We start from the raw sequence: 25,044 nt of genomic DNA, 5'->3' as shown, positions 1-25,044 counted from the left end.
ATATTCCTAATGAAACACCTGTAGCCATCTATAATCAATGAAAGATACAACTAAATTAGACATAAAAACAAAAAGACAGAGACTATCAGATGAGGCAGCCCTGAGTACACACACATATTTGCATAATGAACAGGATTTTATCAGAAATTAGCAATCCTGAAGAACCACTGCTGTCAACCAACAGTTCAGTAAGTTGATTAAGTAAAAATAGAACGGTTCAGTTCAGTTCAGTTGCTCAATCATGTCCTACTCTTTGCGACCCCATGAACTGCAGCACACCAGGCCACCCTGTCCATCACCAACTCCCGGAGTCCACCCAAACCCATGTCCATTGAGTCGGTAATGCCATCCAACCATCTTACCCTCTCGTCCCCTTCTCCTCCTGCCCTCAATCTTTCCCAGCATCAGGGTCTCTTCCAATGAGTCAGCCCTTCGCATCAGCTGGCCAAAGTATTGGAGTTTCAGCTTCAACAACAGTCCTTCCAATGAACATCCAGGACTGATCTCCTTTAGGATGGACTGGTTAGATCTTCTTGCAGCAAGGGCTCTCAAGAGTCTTCTCCAACACCACAGTTCAAAAAGATCAATTCTTCGGCACTCAGCTTTCTTTATAGTGCAACTCTCACATCCATGCATGACCACTGGAAAAACCATAGCCTTGACTACACAGACCTTTGTTGACAAAGTAATGTCTCTGCTTTTTAATACGCTGTCTAGGTTGGTAGCAGATACCTAAACTATATGGTAGCATTCAAGAGACTCCACCATGGTGTAAAGCTATTGGAATTGAGGAAAAGAAAGTGGTTGGATCTGGTGAGTAAAACTGGATGATGGATGCTAGGAAGGAGGAGTGAGCATCTGATGTTTCAAAGTGTTTCAGTTGTTTTGGTTTTTAAATTATGTGCAAGTATCTCCTTGAATGATGTGAGTTGGACCATAAAGAAGCCTAAGTGCCAAAGAATTAATGCTTTTAAACTGAAGTGCTGGAGAAGACCCTTGAGAGTCCCTTGGACCAAGGAGATCCAACCAGTCCATCCTAAAGGAAATCAGTCCTGAAGAGTCATTGGAAGGGCTGATGCTAAAGCTGAAACTCCAATACTTTGGCCACCTGATTCAAAGAACAGACTCATTTGAGAAGACTCTGACACTGGGGAAGATTGAAGGCAGGAGGAGAAGGGGATGACCGAGGATGAGATGGTTGGATGGCATCGCTGACTCAATGGACATGAGTCTAAGCAAACTCTGGGAGATGGTGAAGGACAGGGAAGGCTGGTGTGCTACAGTCCATGGGGTGTCCCATGCAAAGAGTGGGACACAACTGAGCAACTGAACAACAACAACATCTCCTTGAAAGTGACAAGCATCCATTTTTAAGAATGGCTAAAAGAACTCTGTGACTGAATAAAACAATGTTTATAATGTAACATTCTAACAAGGCAAGATTAAAACTGAATCCACATTATGATGACATACGTAGGAACAAGTCCGGAAAGGACTATTCAAATCAAATGAAATCAGAACAGGATGGGGAGCGAATCAGTACAGCATTATTATATGTGATGGGTTTTAAAATTACAAGGGGAAAACACTTGGTTATTATTAATACAATAAACTTTAGAAAAATTTTTGTTTAAATCAAAATTAAAAAATTTTCACACTTCTATGGTCATTTTTTTATTTTTCTCCCTCTCCACTGCCAAAATGTCTATAACAAGGGACACTGCTTTACTTTCATAGAAGTATGATCTTTTTATTTAAAATGGATAACCAACCAGGACCGGTACAGTACAGGAACTCTGCTCAATATCATGCAGCAACCTGGATGGGGAGGTGAGCTGGGGACACTGGATACACATATATGGCTGAGTCCCTTTGCTGCCCACCTGAAACCATCAGGACATTGTTAACTGGCTAAGTGTTAGTCACTCGGTAGTGACTCTTTGTGACCCCATGGAAGCCCGCCAGGTTTCTCTGCCCATGGGATTCTCTAGGCAAGAATACCGGAGTGGGTTGCCACGCCTTCCTCCAGGGGATCTTCCTGACCCAGGGATCAAACCTGCATCTCTTATGTCTCCTGCATTGGAAGGCAGGTTCTTTACCGCTAGCACCATTATTACTTTTTTAAATGGTACTGAGTTGTGATAACGAATGCATATGAAGTGGTTTGCATCTGACTCCCTAGGGAATGGGACTCTGGTGCTTCTGTTCTAGGATCGCTGTGAAAAACTTACTGAGACCCTCAGGGGGTCTCAGAGGTTCTCAAGGGGCTGTGAACCAAGGGGGTTGGGGACCTGTGAATCTGTAAGTTTACACAGAGAGCAGCAGCAGGAGGGGGAAGATGCAGCAGGTGGGTGCTGTCAGCTGAAGCAGCCAGGCTGAAAGAGCGTGGAGGGTGGGGCCCCGGCAGGTGCACGTGGGGGGAGGGGGGCTGGTGCGTTGGCGCTGGAAACCCACCCCGTCACCTTCCAGGCTGCCCACTGTGCTCTAAGCAGAAACCACTGATTCTCAGGGAGTACTGATGCTGGGCCGGGTGCCCCCTGGTCACTTACAGAAAATTCTAAATAAGTTAAACAGCATGATGGCTATTCTGTTGAATTTCCATTATTCGTAGGGCAAATTTCTCATTTTCCCCCACCATCCTCGTCACCCAGGATCAAAACCTCTGTCATCTTGCAGTCCCATTTTATTCTCCACTGGGCCCTCGTCACTTTCTGTGTAACCTCGCTGGAGGCTTAGGGAAAGGCACGGACAAGGCCAAGAGCGTCATTCTGACGGTTTTCCCCTACGTTAGTCTTCTTTCTCTACTAAACCCTGTGCGCATGCTCAGTTGCTCAGTTGTGGCTCACTCTTTGCGAACCCACTCGGCGGCTGCCGGACGCCTCTGTCCATGGGATTCTCCAGGCAAGAATACTGGAGTGGGTTGCCATTTCTTTCTCCGGGGAATCTTCCCGAGCCAGAGATTGAACCTGCGTCTCCTCTGAGTCTTATTGCAAGCGGATTCTTGATCCACTGAGTCACTAGCCCCTACTAGTTAGTAGGTTAGCCCCTACTAACCCTTACATGATATTAATGACTAAAAGGTCCACTTTAGATGTGACTATTCTGGGTAGTGTGGTTGCCTCCTGGCCAGTATCTGTGGCATCAGGCTTTTCCCGACTCTGGGCTCAAATCTGTGAATTAATCATCTCATCTTTTCATTTACATTCAGGATCCATCAGACCCACCTTCTACTCTTCACCTGATTAAATGAATGAATTCTACCTTTATTCAGAGGCAAACTTCAAAACTGAGATGTGCTCTCATTCACCCACTCCCTGCCCACCACTCTGTATTCACATTTCTCCATGGCATGATCACACGAATTTAGCTTACAGGATTTATTTTAGCATTTGCTTTGTCCCTCCTCGATGAACGGCAAGCCCCGTGAGAGCAGGGATTTTTGTCAGGTCTGTACCCCGTTGGACTGCCCGTCTGGAGAACAGAGCTTGGCACTTGAAAATGCTCATACATATTCATCATGGCACGGAGGACACAGTAGAATAAACACTCAGGAAGTGTTAAGACACCATTATTACTACTATACCATCATCTCAAATTCTGCTACCAACATCTCTAGTACTATCAACAGGAGAAAACTGCCAGTGTTCAGCTTGGCCCACACAGCTCCTCACAGCCTGGCTCCAGTCTCTCTTGCTGCTCAGTGTGACAAGGACAGAAACTTGCATTTATTGACATGGTAACACCATTCTGCCTCCCCATGTAGGCCAATCCCACTGATTCTCCAAAGCCTAATTCAGACCGCGTCTTGCCTACATCCTTCTCTCCCTGACCACTTCTATCCATCATCGATTTGGGATGTAGCCACAAGCCCCAGGACACCACCAACGGTCCTGTTTTATGTGTGTCTGTAACTCCTGCATCAGCTGCTGTTAATGTGTATGCATCTCTCTCCTCCATGGAGACTGTAAACTCCTTGACATACTATCTGATCAGCCTCCTTGTACACCACCCTGCTTCCACCATTGAGACATACACAGTCCCCTGACCCCGTCACCATGACACAGCAAAACACCTCCTTTGAATTGAAGTTGAACTTAGAAATCCCATGGACTATGCTGCGAAAGATTGAAGGTGGGAGGAGAAGCGGACGACAGAGGATGAGATGGTTGGATGGCATCACCGACTCAATAGACGTGAGTTTGAGTCGAGGCCTGGTGTGCTGCAGTCCATTGGGTCGCAAAGAGTTAGACACAACTGATCAACTGAACTGAACTGATACAGTAGTTTGCAGTCAGAAGCAATTCTGTAGGTAGATCCCATTCTTTTTATTAGCTACAATCTATCTGGTTTATAATAGATGATCAACAAATGTTAGTTCCCCAAATCATTTTTGTTTCAGACAAATCTAGACCATGGCAGCCACCTAGTCAGTCTGTGACCATTCAAACAATCTGGGCTGAAATCTCAACTCAGTCATTTCTCCCAAATGAAGGTGCCAAGAGCTTTAGGATGAGGAAATTTGGGTCCAACCTGACTCCTGTATTTCCTGAGAGCCAAACAAACGCCAGCCAGTTACTTAATTGAACTTCATCCTACTCATCTGTACCAAGCAGATAACACTACTCCTTCAAGGGTTATTGTGAGGATTAAACACAAGAGCATATGTTAATCCCTCTACTTCAAAACAGTGAACAATGCATGACTTCCCATTTTCTCTCCCCATCCCCCCAAACAGGGAGAGCCAGATTATAGAGAAGAAAGGCTCATGGGACCTTTGGCACAAACAAAACTGCTAAATAAAAATCACTAGGGAGTCTTTACAAGTGTGGGTTTCACCAACTAAAGTGTTACAGTTTGCACAGCACCACAGACAGGCCTCTAAGGCACCCCACACTCAGCCCCATCCCAGACTTTAGTTCCCTTCCCTGAGATGGAAGCGGGCCAGATTACAGAGCCCTCCCCACTCACACGGGGTTCCCCTCACTGAACTGCTCAAGCCTCTCACTGTCTTACAGCCCCTACTCACCCATCTGGCAGACAAAAGCGCTCTGTACTTACAGGTCTTTCTGTTTCAACTGGCTTTGGGTCTCTCCTCTGATTTATCACCAAAAGAGTAAAAACCTGAAGAATTCTATTTTTGGCCTCCAGGTTGGCTGAAGGACCCAGAGAACTAAGGGGCAAACAGCGGGGACACAATTCAGTCCCCGGGTCCTTCACTCCCCAGGTTTACATCGAACGAAAAGGCAGCTTCGGTGCTTCAGACCCCAAGGCCCAAGCCTGCAGCCTCAGCTACCATGTCCAGAGTTCCTTTTCAACGCGGCCGTTCTCTGCCCATCACCCCTCCACCTCCGGGAAGCCCTCCAGCCAGCCTCACGCTGAGCTGGAGACTCAGACGGGCACAGCAGGCCTTTCAAGCAGCCCCAGGAGGAGGAAGTTTCTTGTTCCCACGGGCCTGGGTTTTTCTCTTTTGGGTGTTTTCTCTTTCTGAAACCAGGAAGCTCAATTTGCCTAATGGTTAAACCCAAAAGGATTACAGATTTTTTTTCTGTAAGAACCCGCAGTCCCATGGTCCATCCCTCCTGGTAAAAAGCAATCCGTTTCCAAACCATCCTGACACAGAGGGGCTTTCTGTTCTCCCAGGGGAAGACTCTTTCATGCCACTATTTGGATGAAAAGTACAACATTTACAGATCATTCATATTTCTGTTTGCCCCTCTCACCAAAACGCTAAAAGTGCAACCACTGAATTACATCTCAATTCCCTAAAGAGACAAAACCTATTCTTTCTTTTCTCCCTGCCTCTGTTTCTTTCCCTGCTTTTAACCAAACTGCTTTTAGGTTCAGACTCTCACACTTAGATCCCTCACATTTCCGTTCATTAGCCCTGACCGCCCAGCAACTTCTGCTTTTCTTGCTGAAATTGAGGTTCTCCTTCTCGCCTATGGTTTTTGCTAAAAATGTGCCCTCCCTTAGTAACACAGCCAAACCTTCAACAATCCTTCCTTGTGCCATCAGCTCCCCTGGTTTTAACCTCTAGGCAAGGGAGTAGGGGGCTTCACCCCCAGCCCCCATGTGGCCCCAAGAGGGAACCACGGAGAAGAGGGTGTCACTCAGGATCAGAGAAGTGTAGACGAAGGCGGAATGTATGACTGTTGAGCTACGGGTCGACCTTGGGCAAGTCATTTACTTCCCCCATCCTCCGTGGACTTACTGGGAAACTGGGGCCACCGCCCCCTTCCCCCAGGGCACCTGCTTTGGGAGGGCTCTCGTCAACATCACTTATGTGTGCTTACTCACAACGGCCTGATTCTTCCCAAAGAATCCTTTCTACATGAGTCACTCAATTCTTTTGTTTAAAAGAAACTTTTTTTTTTTACAATTTTTATTTTTTTTTAATTTTATTTTATTTTTAAACTTTACAATATTGTATTGGTTTTGCCAAATATCGAAATGAATCCGCCACAGGTATACATGTGTTCCCCATCCTGAACCCTCGGAGTATAGCTGATTAACAATACTGTCGTAGACTCGGAGTGGACAGTGAAGGGACTCAGCCATACATATAATGTATCCACTCTCCCCCAAACTCCCCTCCCATCCACTCTGCCACATAACACTGAGCAGAGTTCCTTGTGCTGTATGGTAGGTCCTTGTTGGTTATCCATTTTAAATATACTCAGCTGTACATGTCCATCCCAAACTACCCCTCTCCCTCACAGTGTCACTCAATTCTTTTAAACATATTTTCAGCCATGCTGGTAACAGCAGTACATCCTGTGTTTGCTCTACCAATGTGTTTATTAGGCCACAATTCTTTTATTATTTTTGGAGTTTAGTTGCTTTACAATGTTAGTTTCTGTTGTACAGCAAAGTGACTCAGCCATACGTATGCACATATCCTCACTCTGTCAGCACAGAGCACTCAGTGGGGTTCCCTGTGCTGAACAGCAGGTTCTTGTTATTTATTTTACACACAGTAGTGTTATGTGTAAGGGCCACTTAGGCCTTGATTCTTAACCTGAGCTAAGCATTGAAGATCATGGGGCTTTTAGGGAAAACACATGCTCCGGTTCTACGCCAGACCAGGCTCTCTGAGGGTCAGGCCTGGGTGTCAGTATTTTTCAATCTCCACAGGTGAACAAGTAACTCTAAAACTTTTTAATCATTCCTTTTTTAAAAAGATTTTCTAGATGCATACCATTTTTGAAGTCTTTATTGAATTTGTTACAATATTGCTTCTGTTTCATGTTTTGGTTTTCTGGCCCCAAGGCATGCGGGATCTTACTTATCCCACCTGGGGTAGAACCCGAACCCCTTGCATTGGATGGCGGAATCTTAACTACTGGACCGCCAGGGGAGTCTCCAACTCTAAGACTTTTAGGTGGTGGTGAGTGTGATGCAGAAAGAGCAGGGTAACAGGAGGTGAGGGATGGGACGGTTGGTGAGCAACGTCTGGGTGAGAACATGTTCATGGCGAGGACCCCATGGAAGGGAACAGAACCACTGAGTCAGAGGGCTGGGCTCCCCAGCATCCAAAGTGGGAGGTCTCGAGATGCCTTGTCCCTAGCACCGCAGACTCGCTTACTCAGCCCTTCCTTCGCCTCAGGGCAGTTTTGTGTAAGACCTCAGCTTCCTTCCAAAATTTCCTCCTTTCTGCTTACGCTGTGGCCAGAGCAGGTTTCCATGGGAACCCAAAGACCTACTAATGCCACAGGTTATCTAGTTTAGACTCATCTTATTTGTGGAGCCGTAGCTGACAAATTCCAATCGGAATCTGGGGGCAACTGAGTACAGCGACTACCACTGAGGATCCCGGATGCACTATTCCTTTAGTGCATCCTGGTTTAGACAGCCACTGTCTCCTCATTCACAGTACTCGTGGGTCAAACAAAATGTCCATCTTTTCCAGCTCAAATTCTATGCACCTGGGGTCACTGTGACTTGTTGAATCTACCGTAAGAGACGCAGGAGCTGCAGACGCCTTCCAGACATGGGCCTCCCCTTCTTTCTTCAGTTCATGTCAACAGCTCCCCCTCCTCCACTTTCTCAACAAGTTTGACACAATATCATTAGCGTATCCAGTGTATAAAAATGTTTAAAGAGCAATTGCAAAAGAATGACTCTTGCTGATCTCAGCATGGTCAGTCACTTCAGTCATGGCTGCCCCTTTGCGACCCCCCGGACTGTAGCCTACCAGGCTCCTCTCTCTATGGAATTATCCCGTCAAGAATACTGGAGTGGGATGTCATTTCCTCCTCCAGGGGATCTTTCCCACCCAGGGATCACACCTGTTTTCCTGCATTGACAGGCGGGTTCTTTACCACTGAGTCATCTGGGAAGCCCGTCATCATTCCAAATGAACAGAAACCTGGTCTTTTATTTTTCTGTCTGTACACACACACACACACACACACACACGGGCTTCCCTTGGGGGCTCAGACAGTAAAGAATCCGTCTGCAATGCAGGAAACCTAAGCTGGATCCCTGGGTTGGAAAGATCCCCTGGAGGAGGGCATAGCAACCCACTCCAGTATTCTTGCCTGGAGAATCCCCTTGGACAGAGGATCCTGGGGGGCTGTAGTCCATGGGGTCGCAAAGAGTCAGACACAACTGAGTGACTGACAAGCACAGCACGCGCACACACATACACACACACAGTGTTACCATCCCCACATCTCTAGGTCAGTGTGTGCTTGTCCCTCAGGGGTGGGGCATCGTGACATGCAGGACATGATGAGGGGTTTACACTTTCCTTCACATCTGGTGCTCAGGGATCAGCATCAAAGGCAGGACACCCACCTAGAACCCGTGTTCCAGTGGAACCATCTCCACTGCTCTGAGATCTGTACCCTGCACACACACCCTCCCAGAGTGGCATCAGGTCTGGAAATAAGGCATAAACCTTTCAAAATCACCCCTAGTAATCTGACAAAGTCCAGGGGAGGGGGTTGGTGTTTCTAACCAGCCCATGTCCAGAACTGCAGAGCAAAATCATAGAAGATGGGGCAAAGGACAGTAAGGGCTGCAGTGGAAAGCAGGCAGCAGCCAGTTCTAGAATTCAGAGATCTTGGACCACTGCAATGCAGTGCAATGGAAACTGAAATGAGAAGACAACTTTCAAAAAGAAGAGCAGATAACAGATGAGGAGGCTTCAAGGCGAAGCACAGCCTCAGTCATCAACCCCGCGTTAATGTGTGTTATTATAAAATGGATCTTTTACATTTAATTAACAAACCCATCTGGCTTCCCAGGTGGCACAGTGGTAAAGAATCCATCTGCCAGTGCAGGAGACACAGGTTCAATCCCTGGGTTGGGAAAATCCTCTGGAGAAGGGAATGGAAACCCACTCCAGTATTCTTGCCTGGGAAATCCCAAGGACAGAGGAGCCTGGCAGGCGGGCTATCGTCCATGGAGTTGCAAAGAGTAGGACACAACTTATCGACTGAGCGCACACACACACCCATCTGAACTCCCCGTCTACATGGATGTCATTCACTTCTCCTAATTCTAAGCAGGGGAAACCTCAGGCAACAGAGGGTTGAAGCCCCTTCCTAGTCTGGCAGCCCAGGATTCCCCCGACACCAGCCCACTGTCATTGTTCACCTTCTCCACATTTGTTTCAAACTGGGTTCCCACGTTACAAACACAATGAACAAGGTTGGGGAGTGAAAAAAACAGCATTTTCCTTGGTCTTTCTCCCTTCACCAAGTAGGTGAATCTACCGGCTTTTGTTCTGAGATGGTGTTTTCTCACGTCTAGAAAGGAGAGTGAGACGGGTGGAGAGGAGGGACGAGGAACACAGCTCACACGGAGACGCAGATGTGTCGGTTCCCTGCAGAATCTGGAAGACACCCCAGGGCTTGGGCTGGTGCCTGGACGCCTCAGCTGGTCCAAGCAGCGCCCAAGTCAAGGCTGCTGGTTGTGCCAACCCACCTGCAGGGCCCCTACCACCCTGAGACCCAAGGGACCAAAGCCTCTCATACATGGAGACAGGAACATTTTGGCTTTTTCTTCTCTACTCTGACTTGAAGGGAATATTTGCTCTCTGAGGTATGGGGTCATCCCAGCAGGTTTCATGTTAATACTTCAGATGCTTCTAGGGCTGGCCTCCCGGGGCCTCACTGTGCTCTCTGTGCCTCACACTCCCACCAGAGCTGAGTTTGAAACTCTCCACCCTGGCTTTCAGCCCTCTTGTTTCCCCTCTACCCCCACCCCCAGGCCATCCGCCATGCCGCACGGTGCTCTTCCAGTTCTCTTTCCAAAAACAACTGCAGCTCTCTGCCATTTCCTTGTTCCTCACACAACAGAGCTTGGCAAGACTCTCCCTTCACAGCAGCCTACATTCCTGGTTCCACAAGCCGCTCACCTCACCCCACCCACCCTAAGGACCAGCTCCATGGGAACCCCACACCTGAGGGCCCCATTCTCCTCTAACCATCACACCTGCTCCTTCCTAGAATAATGACCCTCCCCCTCTCCACCCCACCAGCCCATAAGCAACCTCCTCCTTCTGGTTTCAAATGAACCATTTCAAATGCCTCGTCCTGTGTGCAAAGCTGTCCGGAGCTACCGGGCAGAACTGACCGTCCCTCCTGGCTCATGTCTTGAACACACAGCACCGTCAGTGCCCAGGATGCTTTCAAGCCCATCGGCAGACCAAACTCTGATGAACTGTGTAACACATGAAACCACTTACGTGCCATTATTTCTCCTTCAATCTCTCAAAAGGCTCTTTAACTCACACCTTCAAGACAGTTGGAATGCAACGACTGTATTTTATTTTTTTAATTATTTATTTATTTATTAACTGTGCTGGGTCTCTGCTGCTGCGTGAGGGCTTTCTCTAGTTGCGGCGAGCAGGGGCGACTCTGTAACGGTGCCTGGGCTTCTCATCATGATGGCTTTTCTTCTTGAGGAGCACAGGCTTGGCTCACTGGTTAGTTGCGCTCGGGTTAGGTTCTTCATGTGGGATCTTCCCAGACCAAGGATGGAACTCTTGTCTCCTGCACTGACAGGTGGATTTTTTTTACCACTGAGCCACCAGGGAAGTCCTCAATGACTATATTTTAATTATTTCACTCAAGCCAGTGTTTTCCAGATTTGCCAGCCTGCGAAAATGGCTGGCGTATTTGTTAAAAATACAGATTCTTGGACCCTGCCCTAGGCAGACCCCTGAATTCAAATCCACGTGAAGCAAGTGAGCATTCATAACACACATTACAGGTGATTCTCCAGGTTTGACTTAGGGGACATTCTGTCTGCCACTGGCAGCTGAGCAACTTTGGAAATAGAGCAACAGTAATAAGCCTTGTTGACTGTTCATATGGAATTTCTGGTAAAATTGTTTTACTAAAAGATTTAAGTAGAAGGGGTGGAGAAAAAGTCAGAGTCATGGCATATGTCCAGTTTTCACTTTTCCAAAACATTCTCGGGATAAGGGGCCATTTTACATCCAAACCCTCTGTAATCAAAATATTTACTTAATCAAGTGGCTTCACCCTACATAAAAATAAAGTCAAGGAGAATGAACTTTACAAGGACCACTTTGAAAGAAATCTTAATATTTGTAGTCCAATTTTTTTTTTAAAGATGTATCTTTTTAATCAGGAAATGCAATATCACAACTGTGCTTGTATACACTTGTTTTTTCTTCATAAAAATAGAAATGAGAGGGCTAAAATTCTTATTTGGGCTAAAATTTCAGAAAATACTTCAGTGTAGCCATGCACTTAGTTGTAGTGTTTGTTTAGTTGCCAAGTCGAGTCTGACTCTTTTGTGACCCCATGGACTGTAGCCCACCAGGCTCCACTGTCCCGGCAAGAATGCTGGAGTAGATTGACATTTCTTCCTCCAAGGGACTCTCCCAACCCAGGAATCAAACCCACGTCTCCTGCACTGACAGGTGGATTCTTTACCATGGAGCCACCTGTGAAGCCCAATTGTAATGTTAGATATTACAGTTGTAATGTCTGGTATAATTGTAATGTTGGATTTTATAAAAGCTGGACTAAGACACTTCTGCACCCAGCTTATTTTGCCTGTCCCTGGTTGTCCACATAACCACTTCATTGCAAAACTGCCCTGTTTGTCCCGTTTCATTATGCCTATCGATGGATCCTTAAAGACACATTGCAAAAGAGGCGCACAGAAATGTTACACAAGGAACTATTAATAGAAATATTCTGTAGCCCAGTCCCTAGGAAGCACATTTCTGTTTTCCCACCATTTCCCTTAGTAGCAGCTTGAAAGCGTGCAAATATTAGTTGCTCAGTCATGTCTGACTCTTTGTGACCCCAAGGACTATAGCCCACCAGGCTCCTCGGTCCATGGGATTCTCCAGGCAAGAATACTGGAGTGGGTTGCCATTCCCTTCTCCAGGGGATCTAAATGTTTATTTAGAAAATAGCTTGTCCCAGTCACCTGTGTCCTGAACTGCTTTTCTCTATTCCTTTGGAGCAGAGAATACAAGATGGGGGGCAGGGGGGGAGGAGGAAGGGGAGACAGTTGGAGGGGTGGGCCTGTACGGAGAAGCAGGGGACAATTCATGAAATGTCTATGTCTTCCTGTTTACACTCCCTTAAACAAGGCTTGTCAGAATCACAACACACACACTTCCCGCCCCAGCTTCTCCAGCTCAGTTAAGGGCCTCCTAGGTGCTGAGGTTGGAGACCCGGAAGTCATCTTGTACTCCTCTGTCTCACTCCCCAGATCCAGCTCATCAGCAAGGCCTCCCCATGGACATCCACTGCCCATTCTCAGTCTGACCTCCCGGCTCCAGCCCCACAGCCTCCCACTGCCAGAGAAAATGCAGGACACCCAGCAACATCGGCATTTCACAAAACAGCCAATCATTGTTTAGTATAAGTGCGTCCCAAACATTGCATGAGATATACTAAAAATTCATTCATTGCACGCCTGAAATTCAAGTGTAACCTGGGCATTCTCTATTTGTATTCGTTAAATCTGGCAACCCTCTCTAGGGCTTCCCAGATGGTACTAGTGGTAAAGAACCTGCCTGCCAATGCAAGAGACGAGAGAATTTGGTTCAATCCCTGGGTTCGGAAGATCCCCTGCAGTAGGAAATGGCAACCCACTCTAGTATTCTTGCCTGGGAAATACCACGGACAAAGGAGACTGGTGGGCTACAGTCCATGGGGTCACAAAGAGTCAGACACAACTCAGCAACTAAACTAAACCACTAAGACATATTGCTGATGAATGAATGAATGAGTTTCCTGTCTGTAAAACGAGATTTCCTTACATTGTAAGCAGTCTTCACTGCAGCATGTCCAACTTTCATAATAATATGTTGACATCCCCAAACTACCTTTTCTGCCCCAAACTCAGACTTTTCCCTCTCAAACAATGAATGCACATTCCTGCCTGTTGCATGGTGCTACCGCCCGCCCTCCAAGTTCAGAGTCACCAGGAGCTCCGTCCTAGTCCCAACAGGTGATAGATGGGACAGTGTCTTATTTGAGCTTTTCATTGTATTTTAAAGTGGTAATTTAAAAAATGTAGTGGGATGCTAAAAGTCCAAGGTGTTGATATGAATGCTAGGAAAAGACACGATGAAAATTACAAGGTAGGTTGAAAGTAGGAACCCTTCAGTCTTAAGCAAAACACTCTTTTCAGTGTATGCTGGTTGCATTTTCTAGTGAAGAAAATGCATGCAACTGAGACCATGGACGGCAATGCTGAACACATATTGAAAACTGTCTGAACAGGATTATGCAGTTTAGAAATGGTACAAACTGTTCAGCTGTCCAGGAATGGAAGCCCTTATCACACACTCTATTTCTGGCTTTGGGGCTCCGGAGAGGAAGAAGGGCCTGCAGGGGACCATCTGTGACTCAGCTGAGAAGCAAGGCGGCCAGGTCCTCCTACTGCAGCATGCAAAGACCCCTCCCCTTATTTTATAATCCTTCTGATTCCTGGCAATTGTTGGAGTTTCTGAAGAAGAAAAACATGAGGTCTTAGTTTGGACTTTTCTGAGCTGCTGGAGGAATGGCTTATTTGCAGTGGTCCAGGCCCTTTGGGCTGGGTAGATAGGCAACCTGAAGGCGGGCCAGGAAACCACAGGACAAGGAGGAAGGGAAGTGCTGAAGGCCCCATGTCGGGTGGGAGAGCCTGAGAGTTCACTTCAGCAAGAAGGAACAGAGACATGAATGCACATGCTAACCAGAAGCAGTGGTTCCAGGAAATTGTGCAAAAGGCTCCCCAGTTCAAGACTCTAAATTGCACATGGTTTCTTGAGCCATTTAACAGATGCAGCACTGTTTTCTTTGAGAAAGCCTTGGAAAGGTACCAGGCTGCGTGCTGACACGAGGACCACTAGGCGTTCAGCGCATGTTCATGGGAGCCTTCCTCACACGGATGACTCGGGAGGACGATGAGCAGGACTGTCTCGACCCTTGGGAGCTCTCGGTCAGTGGAGAAGCAGGCAAGTCCGTGCTGATGTGGAGGGCACAGGTGTCCAGCAGAACAGTGTCCACCACTCTTGGTAGCCGCAGCAGGAAGCAGATGGTCCTGTGTGTCCGGACGTATGAGGCTAACACCTCAGTTACAGCTGAACTGACCTCACCACATGACAGCGTTTTTAGTGTGCTTTTCTTACTGAGGCAAAATATAGAATCTCCTGGAGATGAATGGTGATGAGGCTCGCAGGACAGTGTGAATGTTTTTAATGTCACAGGATACTTAACAATGGTTAAGAGGGACTTCCCTGGTGGTTCAGCAGTTAGGACTCCGTGCTTTTACTGCCGAGGGAGTAGGTTCCATCCCTGGTCAGGGAACTAAGACCCTGCAAGCCAAGCTGTTGTGCCCAGAAATTTTTTAACTGAAAAAAATTAAAATGGTTAAGACAGTAAATGTTGTGTTAGGTATACCACAATAAAAAAAAGAAGAAAAATAAATTTTAATTATTCATCTCCCCAAAATCTATAGAGTAAAATGCACAGATCTTAAATGCTCTGTGAGATCAGTTTTTTGATAATGTCTCCACCCACAATCCCAGCTTCCAAAGCAAGACGCAGAAAGGCCATGTTTGTGGACACAACCTCAGTACCCTTGGGTCCATTTCTAAGTCACCTCCTCCCCATGACCACTGTTCATGACCTTCTGAGAAACAAGATCAGACAGTATGCATTTCTTTCTGTCTGACTTATCAGTCCTTCACTTAATATGATGTTTTGGAGATTCAACCAGTCATTGTTGGAGCAGTGTCTTTTTTTTGGTTTGAGTAGTCCTATTTTATGAATACATCATCCAGCTTTATTGAATCACTCTTCTGATAATGAATATTTGTTTTATGTACAGGGTTTTTTGTTTTATTTACATATTATGAAAAGAATTGCTATATACATCACTGTACACATCTTTTTGTGGACATGCGTCTTCATCCCTTTTGCATAAATACCCAGAAGTAGAAAGGCTTGCCTGGGAGGCATTTGTATGTGGAATTTTATAATAAACCACTGAATGGCTTCCTGCAGTGGCTGGACCATTTCCACTCCAGTCTCCCCACACCCTCACCTTCACCAGCATGCTGTGATTGTCAGGGTTTTATTTTTTTAATGGGCCCTAATGGCTCATGGAACCAACATGAATGATGCCGGAAAGGGGTAACAGCTTTCAGGCAGTCTGCTCCTTCCCCCTAGATGAAAGGGCCAGCACCCCAAGCTGGAGTTTGAATGGGGTTCCTTTCTTTTCTTTCCTTTTCTTAACAAACCATTTTCACGTACTCTTTAACAACCAATCCTAATAAGAAATTCTAACAGATGGTGAGAGAGCAGCTCAGAGATGCGGTAATTTGCCCAGAGCTCACAGGGTAAATCTCACCACCCTGGCCCTCTGCCTGAACAAGCACCCCATCTCTGAGACTTAGGGCAATCTGGATGTTAAAAAACAAAAACAAAAACTTCTGAACGAGCTACAACGGCATTATACTACTTCCTGGCTCCTATATGGACTTCCTTTCTCACTCATGGGTCGCTTTGACAGAGCCTTGCTCTGTAGAGGTCACGAGTGACCCTCAAACCTTGGAGTCCTGGGGAGAGGGGAGTGGTCCCCTAGTGCAAGGGAGATGCTCGGAAGCGGGAGGAGCTCTGTGTACCCACACACCTCACAACACAACCAGGACTTGCTGTGTTGGAGGCTGAGGCTCTCCCAGCAGGTAGGGTATCCCACCCCACCCTCAAGCTTCTGAAGTATGTGGGGGGAGACTGGAGGCGCAGGCTCTCTAAACCCAGGAGACACACCACCCTCCTAACTGGTGCTCAGTGTGGTGGCCCCTTCTCTAGGGATAGGGAGCCCGCACATCTCAGCTCTCAAGACATTTGACATTCAGGTGGGAACTGACCAGATATTAACAAGACATCTAAATTCACTGATCTGAACTTCAATCCATAACAGCCCCGACATCCTCAACGGCTGGATCTGATGAAGTGGTTCAACCTTGGTACACAAGCAGGGTATCAAGGAGAGTGCTAAAAAGCACCAATGGGGACTTTCCTGGTGGCCCAGTAGTTAAGACTTTACCTTCTAGTGCAGTCTTCACGGGTTCAATCCCTGGTCAGAGAGCTAAGAGACCATATGCCTCTCAGCCAAAACACCAAAACATAAAACAGAAGCCATATTGTAACAAATTCAATGAACTATCTTAAAAATGGTTCACATCCAAAAAATCTTTAAAAAATAATAAAAAGCACCAATGCCTGGGTCCTCCACTATCCCCCTTTTATTAGCTGGGGTGCAGCTTGGGCCCAGGGAGAATTAAATGCTCTCCCATTGACTCCAGTGAGCAGCCAGGGCTGAGAACCATTAGACAAACCCTATACTTTTGACTTCATCTGCTCTGAAAAAGACTTTACAGTCCAATGGTGTTGGGATCCTTTTATCAGACACTGAACTCCACTTCAGAACTGAAATCATAGTAATAGACATGCCATATGCATTGTTGTGTTGTATTCAGTTGCTCAGTCACGTCTGACTCTTTGCAACCCTAGCAACAATAGGCTTCTCTGTCCATAGGATTCTCCATGCAAGTATACTGGAGTGGGTTGCCATGCCCTCCTCCAGGGATCTTCTCAACCCAGGGATCAAACCCACATCTCCTGCATTACAGGCGGATTCTTTATTGCTGAGCCACTGGGGAAGCCCAGATGGGCTATGTGAAAGTGAAAGTCACTCAGTTGTGTCCAACTCTTTGAGACCCCATGGACTATACAGTCCATGGAAATCTCCAGGGCAGAATACTGGACTGGGTAGCCATACCCTTCTCCAGGGGATCTTCCCAACCCAAGGATAAAACCCAGATCTCCCGCATTACAGGGGGATTCTTTACCAGTTGAACCACAAGGAAAGCCCAAGAATACTGGAGTGGGTAGCCTATCCCTTCTTCAGCAGATCTTCCTGACTCAGGAATCGAATCAGGGTCTCCTGCATTGCAGGCAGATTCTTTACCAACTGAGCTATCAGGGAAGCCCAAAGTGAAACTTGCTCAGTCGTGTCCAACTCTTTGCGACCCCTTGGACTATACAGTCCATGGAATTCTCCAGGCTAGAATACTGGAGTGGGTAGCCTTTCCCTTCTCCAGCGAATCTTCCTGACCCAGGAATTGAACCCAGGTCTCCTGCACTGCAGGTAGATTCTTTACCAACTGAGCTATCAGGGAAGCCAAGGCAGGCCATAGATGGTTTAATTTCAGATGTCCTGCTGGCTAGCTGCTACAAAAACCATCTCATATTGCATTACAGTGTCATACTGTTATGCAAGAGTGGACATTGGAATTTACCCACAACCAACCTAACCCCATACCTGAACTCAAATCAGAAAAAAAAAAAAGCTCAGCAAGAGGAAAAAAAAAAGCACTGATTAATAAATGGAGCCAACTATTAAAAATTTGCTGGTGCAGCAAAATTGACTTTACTATCACAATTTGTCTTCTGCGGACTTTATTTTTTATTCTAGAAACCTGTGAACTTTTTATTTTATTCTATGAACTTTATTTTGTTCCACTTGGCCCCAAATGGAAAGTTATTTAGTCCTGGATTTGGTTATACTCTAACCATAAGAAAATGGTAGTATTTTCAAAGTATTAGCTTTGGGACTAATATTTTATGAAAAATATTAATTCACTTATACTTATCTCAGGTTTATCTACTATAAAACTATCACTATCATTTTCCTTTAGTTCAAGAGTCCTTCTACCTTATAGTTTATAATCAATGCTCAGAGAATGAATGTTTATGAAAAGCAGAGCTACTTCAAGTTTCAAACCTCAAGATCTACATAAACAACAAAATAGTTTAAGTTCTATATAAACAAACAATAAACTAATCATCACTTATAAATGATGAAGTCTCAATAAACCCAGTGAATTCAGATTATACTATCAACACAGAAATAGAACTTACAGTAAAGAGCAGCTTCCTAGGAAATGAGTTTTCTCCTGACCTTAAATGTAAAACTTAGAACAGCAGAAAATTACCAACCAGTTCATTTCACGAAACATTGGCAGTCAAAAACAACAGAAGCATAGTTGACCCTTGAACAGGGTGGGGCTAAGGGTGCTGTCCCCTTGGAGAGGAAAATCCATGGACGCCTCTACAGTCAGCTCTGGTTTACCACATCCACAGATTCCACCAAGGCAGATCGTAGTACTGTAGTATTTACTAATGAAAGAGATCCAGGTATAAGTGGACACATGCAATTCAAACCCATGTTGTTCAAGGGTCAACTGTAATTCAATTCATTATTCTTCTCTTACTGGGGTTTATTGCATGTTTTTTGATTTTACCTCACGGGTCTGGCATACAGGAACCTTAGTCAATTTCATTGGGAAGCTTTCCTAGTGGCTCAGTGGTAAAGAATCCACCTGACGGTGCAGGGGACAAGGGTTTGATCCCTGGGCCGGGAAGATCCCACGTGCTGCAGTGCAGCTAGGCTCGTGTACTGCAACTGAGCCTGCACTCTAGAGCCTGGGAGCCGCAACAAGGGAAGCCACCAAAATGAGAAGCTCACGCACTGCAACTAGAGAGGAGTTGAAACTAGAGAGAAAAGCCCGTGCCGCAAGTAAAACCCAGCAGAGCCAAAAACAAATAATTTTCACTGTTCCCCATAAGCTCACAATTGTTCTCTTGAAAACTTCAAAGAAACAGTCAAAGAGGGGCTCCATCTAACATCTGGTCTACCGTTTGCATAAACACAGTGAGACATTTTTTAAATGACGACGCATCATCACTCACTCATTCAGCTTTTCTCACCCTAGACTCAATCCCATGTCTATCCAGGAATGAGTCCATTATGACCCTGGGGTAGTTTATTACCCAAGTCACAGTCCTAATGCCCTTTCTGGCTTAGGTTCTTCTCATCTGTTTACATTTGGTTGAACCAGGAAGTGCAATTAGACAAAGAACTAGCACGAACTACTCAGCAAGGAGTTCTCTCCTCTGCATGCAGCCCAGCCTCCAAAAGATCTCAAGCAAGTGGTTGGTCTGGATGGAGTAGCGGTTCTACAGCCTAGAGGTTCTTACACGACCAGCAGCGGGTCCAAACTGTCAGTCAATTGTGTTTATTTCAGGGTATGACTCATGTCGCTTCTGGATAGGCGTCAAAAATATGGACACAAGACTCCTCCAGCTCTACCTTCCTGCCCACAGAAAGCAAGGATGACACACAACCTCTGCTAATGCCCAGCCCTTCAGGTACCATGTTTGGAGACTATTGGTCCTGGAAAATCCCCAGAAGTGGTTCCAGCCAGGCCACAAGATAGACCAGAATAGGATCCTGTAGGGGCCCAAGAATGAACACAAGGACTGATGTGGAGATTAAACAGCAATGTTTATGTTAACGTCAAGGTTAAAACACTTCATCAAGACCAGAAAAAATTGAGATTTTACTTCAAGAATCACCTGGCACCCCAGAAATGAAAGGAAATCTAGGGATCCTAATACATTTTCCCTTCTAAAGAAAGTTTAAGTCTCATCCACTTTCCTTTTAATTTCTTTTTGGAGAGCAATCATTCAGAAATGGAAACAGCCCATCGAGGACCCATAGAGAGACAGCAAGCAAGGGGTACCCAAGTGCTGAATGGAGACACTGTCCAGAGGGTTGACACACTTCCCAGGGAATAAGTCCGTTTAGCTGAGGCTTAACCACAGATGACCTTGAATTCATCCCTGCAAATGCCACAAGAAACAGAGGAAGGTAGTGAGCCAAGGATGGATGTATGACTCACCAGATCCGTATTCTTTGCCTTTTATCCAGCCCTTTGCCATTAGTGATCTATTAACTACAATCTTAATAACTTTTCAAAGTCCAAGGCTTTGTAGCTGCATTTTAAAGAGTTGTGATAATGTAAGATATTGCTTCATTAGGAAGAAAAACACAAGCTAGATGAGTACTTAGCAAAAGAAAAATGTGAGGGAACTATGAAGAAAAGGCTAATCCAATCATGATTCAATCTTTGCTACAAAACAGCTGATTTGCTTTGCTTGGCCAGCAGAGGAAAATCGTTTCTTTCCCAACAAATGGTGACCAGGACACTAGAGAGAAATGGAGTCACCATCTGAAGTTAATGCATATAAAATCAACTGGCTTTATCCTAATCACACTTAAGCTCTTGATTTAATGTTCAGATTTTCAGCTCAATTTCAATATTTCAATTTTATTTGTCTTTGCAAGTTGTGATCATAGTAAGAATGACACCAAACTGTCAGAACTGAGGGCTCTCTCTCGCTTTGGCTGGTTGTGAGTGTCTGGGTTTTTTTCTCCCTCAAGTCAGAGAGGTTGCACCTTGGAATCGTACAGCCGTAGAGTTGGCCTTAAAAGTCAGATTTCCAGGGTTCAAGTTTGAGCTCTACCCCACAGAGATGTGACCCTGGGCAAGTTAATTAACCTTCAATTGTCCACAAAAAAAAGGGGATGATAACTGTACCGATTTCATAAGGTTGTTGTGAGGATTAAGTGAATAAAAACTTAGCAATGTTTAGAATAATGGATGACATACAGTCTGTGCCCAGTAAATGTCCCTGAGCTGTATTTATTATTGATCTCTCAGGAGGAGTTGCATTCCTGTGTTTGCATTCAAGTTAATGTATAAAGTCAACTTGATAAACTATCCAGGATATTACCTTCCACATATTATAACCTGACTTTTTTTTTTTTTATAACCTGATTTTTTTAAAAAAATAACCTTTCAAAGTTAAATAAAACACATCAGCCTGGGAGTCGAGCAGTCTCATATTCCATTTACTTAGTAACCAAAGAAGAAAGTGGACTTCCCAGGTGGCTCAGTTGGTAAGGAACACACCTACCAATGTAGGAAACACAGAAGACTGAGTTGGATCCCTGGGTCGGGCAGAGCCCCTGGAGGAGGGCATGGCAATCCACTCCAGTACTCTTGCCTGGAGAATCCCATGGACAGAGGAGCCTGGCGGGCTATAGTCCATGTGTCACAAAGAGTTGGACATGACTGAGTGACTGAGCATGCACACATGTCAAGGAGAAGGTATTTATTATCTCTAAGCCTTGGTTTCCTTAACAATACCAAGAATATCAATAACAAGTCTTGTAAGGAATGGTCATCTAACAGAGGACACACACTCAATACATGATTGTTCTTTTTATTATATTTTCTGTAAAAGGTAATTATGGCCTGATACAAAAGTCAGGCAAGTAATAACAGTGCTGGCATCATTGTAAGATTTTTCTGGGAAATCCCTGGTGGTCCAGTGGTTAGGACTTGGCACTTTCACTGCCCCGGCCCAGGTTCCAGCCCTGGTCAGGAAACCAAGATCCTGCAAAAGTGTGTGTTAGTTGCTCAGTCGTGCCCACCTCTTTGCGACCCCATGGACTGTTACCCAACAGGCTACTCTGTCCATGGGATTCTCCAGGCAAGAATACTGAAGTGGGTTGCCATTCCCTTCTCCAGGAGATCTCTCCCACCCAGGGACTGAACCCACGTCACCTGCACTGCAGGCTGATTCTTTACCATCTAAGCCACCAGGGAAGCCCAAAAGCCTGTGGCCAAAAAGAAAGAAAGAAAAAAGAAGATTCTTCCAATTAAGAAGGAAACTGGCTTTCATTTTGCCAATTTAACTACTGTGCTCGAACTAATCACTCCCAGCTCCTTTTCTCCTTGGGCCTTGGACATCAGTCTCCTCCACCGAAAGAAAGTTCAGAGTGGCTCACCTTGACCTAGACTTTAGTAAGACAGTCTGAATTTTGGGACCTGCGAGCTAGACAGGCCCTTTAGGTCCCTACAAAGCCCAGGCAGCATGGAAAACCTAAGTCATCTGGTGCGGTCCCTCCTTTGTCCATCGCTCATCCAAACATTTTCTCCCTTTCAGCCACATATGATGTTTCTGAGCTTGAACAAACATTTCCAAATGCACTTCGGGCTTAAGTCCAAGTGCGCACCTAAGTTCAGATGACCACAACCCTCTCAAAACCTCTGCACTCACTTCCATATTGTTGCACAGAATCAGCTCCCTAAAGACTATCATGGCTAAAAAAAATGATCACTTGAATGAAAAGAAAAGCAAATATGAAATATTTGTTAGGTCTCTATTATGTTTCAAGTACATCCATGCAAATAAACACAGCTGAACTTCAAAAGACCTTCTGTTATGAACTGTCACCTAACAGAGGGCCACAGGGAGACGTGGAGAAGTCAGATGACTTGCTCGAGATGACACCTCTGACAGGGAGGGCTCACACCTGCGAAGGTGGAGCCAGGTCACGTGACCTGTCCTCTGTCTGTCCCGCCCACAGGACATTCCTCCCCTCACAAAGAAGAGGAAGCACTGACTCAAATGACCCCATTTCCCTTGATGTTAGTGACAGCCTGAGAGAGGCAATGGCCATAACTGCTCTCCAGGTGAGGAGCCGGGGCTCATGGACACTGCTGCCCAAAGGAAACCCAGGAGTTAAGGGCAGGGCCATCTTCCCTGAGGCAGCAGGGTTGAGGGAGTGGGCAGCAGAATTTTGTAGTTGTTCAGTTGCTAAGGCATGTCTGATTCTTTGTGACCGAATGGACTGCAGCACGCCAGGCATCCCTGTCCTTCACCATCTCCTGGAGTTTGCTCAAACTCATGTCCATTGAGTCAGTGATACTATCCAACCATCTCATCCTCTGTGGCTCCCTTCTCCTCTTCAGGCTTCTCCCTTCTCCTCTCCCTTCTCCTCTTCAATCTTTCACAGCATCAGGGTCTTTTCCAAATAATCAGCTCTCCACATCAGGTGGCCAAAGTAGTGGAACTTCAGCTTCAGTCCTTCCAATGAATATTCAGGGTTGATCTCCTTTAGGATTGACTGGTTTGATCTCTTGCTATCCTAGAGTCTTCTCCAGCAACACAATTTGAAAGCATCAATTCTTTGGCACTCAGCCTTCTTTATGGTCCAGCTCTCACATCTGTACAGCAGCAGTGCAAATGCCCAGAGTTCACCCCTAGAATCTATAGCTCAGCTTCTCAAGGTCTGCTCCTTAATAACTTTCATCCAGGTTGAATAACACCGCCCTGTACCATCTCTGAGGATTCTTGTGGAGAGGACCTTTATTTCTTTTAGGTAGGAGATCTAAAAGAAAATAAGTACTACAAGTATCCTCAAGGTCATCCTGGAGCAACACAGTTCTCAGAAGCTGCTAGATTATTGCCAATGCACACCATAGGTAAGGAAGCTGGCTAAACTGCTTTTCCATCTTTTCTTTTTTTTTATTCTCAACTGAGGAATGCACTTCTTCCCTGGAAAGCTGTCCTGCTCTGGTCAGTCCCCTTGCTAATCCTCCTCTCCCTCCATCCCTACCTTCCCTCCCGGTTCCAATTCCTGTGGATCATCCAGAGGTGAAAACGCAGACGCCAAACATCAGCAAATGCAGCTGGAGGAAGATGAACCTGGGGCTGGAGCTGTGGGCAGTTCAACCCTGGGCTCAGCAACTGCCCCGGGGTGGGGTCATTCCCTGCCTTGACCTCTGGACCACAACTGTGACTTCTTCGCAGGAAGATGGGTACCTCTGTACTCTGCTACCTGACTGTATTCTTCATATTTCATACAAAATAGAAAGTTACATTATTCAGCCCACTTTAAAAAACATTTTAACTTCCTGAGCCTTTATGGAACAATTCTGCTATTGAAAGGTGATGGATAGGAGGGCAAGTCATAAGCCTGCACATTCATGACCAGGGAGCATCTGAGAAATGTTTCCGAATCATGAACAGATGAAGCATTACTTCATGAGTTAATGCATCCTGCAGGTCAAACGACAGTGCCCTCTCACCTCCAACCAGAATCAATGTCAAACAAACAAGAAGCGGAACAATCAGTCAGTCACAGGGTGCCATGTTCCTTCACATCAGAAAAACGAGTCCCCTTTTATGAGGACTCTCATAACTGAATTCACAAAGCCAGTTGGCACTTTCAAATGTCTGTGTGCACAGCAGGATGTTTGATTACTTGTGGGTCACTGGAAACCACCCTTATCACACCCACAATTTCACATTTGCATTTATACATGTACTGAGCGATGCAAAGATGGATAGAAAAACAAGCTATATATGGTGAGTGCTATCTAATTTTACTAACTAATGGTTGGATAAACAGGCATTTAAATAAGGCTCTGATCAAACCCACAGTGTGAGAATTTTGGCAGCTGAATATCCAGGGTATAAAACCTGACCAGGACCTGCCCTCTATCCTGCTGAACTGCAATCATGCCTGTGCCAGCCAAACCCACAGCTTGAAAACCTGTTCATCTGCCAAGCCAAATGGCTTTGTGCTGCTCTTCAGCTTCTTACACTTTATTATGAAAAAGCCAACATGCGAAACTAAACTAAAACTTGAAGCAGGAAGGCAGATGCCTTTGAGGAGAGAAAGCATTATGTACCGGGGGAGGCACCCGGAGATGCTGGTTGTGTGCATCGTTCTGCTTCTTGATCTGGGGTGGGGGTTACAGGAGGATCTGCTTTGAGCTAGGTTTGTCATTTCCTTCTCCAGGGGAACGTCTAGACCCAGGGATCGAACCCGGGTCTCCTGCATCGCAGG

At 45.8% G+C, this 25,044-nt stretch overlaps 1 protein-coding gene across 4 annotated transcripts in view; it reads right to left on the bottom strand.

Moving 5' to 3' along the window:
- The window catches only part of LYN (LYN proto-oncogene, Src family tyrosine kinase), a 109,235-nt gene that overhangs the window by 69,128 nt on the left and 15,063 nt on the right, over nucleotides 1-25,044 (bottom strand). The window contains exon 1 of one of the 4 annotated variants that reach the window (XM_019973921.2): nucleotides 5,059-10,174. The exons of 2 other annotated variants lie outside the window; for them this stretch is intronic. The gene's annotated coding sequence lies outside the window, so the exon portion shown is untranslated. Of the gene's footprint in view, nucleotides 1-5,058; nucleotides 10,175-25,044 lie in introns of those variants that run through there. One more of the 4 variants, XM_019973922.2, reaches the window with a different exon arrangement.

This window comes from Bos indicus, chromosome 14 (genome assembly GCF_029378745.1).
Source record: "Bos indicus isolate NIAB-ARS_2022 breed Sahiwal x Tharparkar chromosome 14, NIAB-ARS_B.indTharparkar_mat_pri_1.0, whole genome shotgun sequence".
Lineage (NCBI taxonomy): Eukaryota > Metazoa > Chordata > Mammalia > Artiodactyla > Bovidae > Bos > Bos indicus.
The sequence above is the reverse complement of the archived record's forward strand: the minus strand, read 5'-3'. Positions and strand labels throughout refer to the sequence as shown.